The following is a 2,266-nucleotide window of genomic DNA, read 5'->3' on the forward strand; positions in this document are numbered from 1 at the left end:
TGCAAGAATAGGCCTTCCTCCCCCAGGCTGCCGGCACCAGCTTCCCCCCCCCCCATATAATATTTGCCAACCTGCTTTTATACCTCAACATTGTCTGTCTAGCTTTAGCTCTATGGCTACATGTAGCTTGGATTCATGCATTCTGGTTGCTGTATAGTTTTCTATTATATGGATACTAGAGGCCCGATACATGAAATTCGTGCAAGAATAGGCCTTCCTCCCCCAGGCTGCCGGCACCAGCTTCCCTCTGGCCCCCGGGACCCGGGCTTCCCTCACAGCCCCGGCTTCGTCTGGAAGGTCGTCCAGTCTAATTAGCATATTATGCTTTTATTATTATAGATGGACTCCCCATCTCCAATATCTCCCTTTTCAATATTGTTCTGCACCCATCTACTAGACCTATCTTTAAAAGAATCAGTATTATCACCCAATTCATTGGGTGCCTACTGTATGCTAGGCTGTATGCTAACTACCCATACATTAGTCATTTGTTCCTCACGGCTCTAAGAGGACACTGGGGCTCAGAAATGGAGTAACTGGCTCGTGTGTCACAGCCAGGAAGAGACAAGGCTGGGGCTAGCACCAGGTCTGTTTGCTCCCGGTGTGTTCCCAGTGCTCTATGTCCATGGTCTGGCCTCCAGGACCTCCACAATCTGGTCCCCGTCTGATCTTAGGATGCTCCCGTCTGTGAAATGGGGGCGTTAGCCCTTCTTTGCAGGACTGCCAGAGCATTGTGTGAGATTATAAATGTGAACGCCCTTGGCACAGTGCCTAACACATAATAGGTCCTCAATAAACACCAGCTACATTTGAATAAAAAGTATGCAACGGTTGTCAAAGGTTAAAAAAACAAATGAACGTTTATCCCAGCCCTCTTGTCCCTGCTTTTGCATCCCAGTGGGAGTCAGGCAAGAGGGAGTGGGAGCGCGTAAGTAGGGGTAGCAATCATCTTTGGAGAGCTCCCCTTTCCACTCGGCTTCCTCTGGTTAGGGGCTCCCAGGAGCAGCAGGAAGACTGACCAGGGGAAGCTGACAAGGGCAGGAAACCGCCAGAAATCTTACTTTACTCCGGCGGAGCCTCGGGGCTAAGGGTCCATAGCTGTTTTGGAGCTCTGGTCTTGCACAGCGAGCCTATCTGTTGAATGACCATCATGACCCAGGTTTCTCATCTGCAGGTACCCGGAGCCAAAGGGGAGCGTCTTCCTTCCTCTCCCGGCTGCCTGGGCTTGGACCACAGCCAGCCATCCCTTTGGTGATTACCATGGCAACAAAGCAACTCTAGGCCTCCCTCAGAGGAAGCAGGTGAAACAAGACAGCCTTTCCGGCCAGCTCTCTGGCTAATGGGAACCACATTGAGGAAGGACGCGGACTGGCTTGGAAAGCCCAGTGCTAGCAAGCGGCTCCCTTTAATGCTGGGGGATTATGGTCACTTGCAATTTTCTTGCTAATTGAAGTTTTTGTAGGAAAAGCAAACACATATATACACATGCATGTCTTTCCACGCTGCCTCTATTTCAGGGGCGGTGGGCGGGCCACTCGGTTGCCGGCTTTCTTTGATGCCACCGCTGCTCACATCTGCACTGTGTCACCCCCAGCCCCGCCGCGGCCCGGGACACGCTGCAGGTGTCAGAACAACAGGAGAGCAGCGGTGGGAAGACGGTGCCTCTCCCCCTGTTTAACTGGGAAATCCTGCCTGAGTCTTACAAGCAGCAATCTGCTGGGCCCTGAAAGAGTTGAAAGCTACACCAAGTGACTCCGAGAGAAACCCCAAAGGGGCCTTCCGTGGCCGGCGAGGGGTGTGGAGGCAGGCGCGCGCTGCCACCGGGTTCCTCTGAACATGACTGGTTTGGGAAGGGCGAGCGTTTTCCCTTAGACAGTTTCCACTATTCCCCCAAACCAAGTGGGGACCCCGGTCCCCATCATCTCTCCATGTGGTTGAGAGGAAATAGGAACACTCGACCCCTGTTTAAAATCGCAGAGATCTGGCAGCGCCCGGCTCTGTCTCCTGTTCAACGGTGTTTGGACCGCACAGCCCAGGGCCGCCCCGCTTCCAGCCTCCGCCTCCCTCCTGCGTCCCATCCAGGCTCCACCTTCAGACCCACCTGCGGGCCCAGCCCGCACACGGGTTTCCCACCTTCACTCCTGATGCCGACAACCATGAGCCCCACCTTCGCCAGAGTCACCCACCAGGTGGAGGCTGCGCCCCCCGCACCCCCCGCCTCTGCGGCCCCACACCTACCTCTCCCCGGGCTCCTGTCCCCCCGCGA

The sequence above is a fragment of the Myotis brandtii genome, unplaced genomic scaffold, assembly GCF_000412655.1.
Source record: "Myotis brandtii unplaced genomic scaffold, ASM41265v1 scaffold59, whole genome shotgun sequence".
NCBI classification, from domain to species: domain Eukaryota; kingdom Metazoa; phylum Chordata; class Mammalia; order Chiroptera; family Vespertilionidae; genus Myotis; species Myotis brandtii.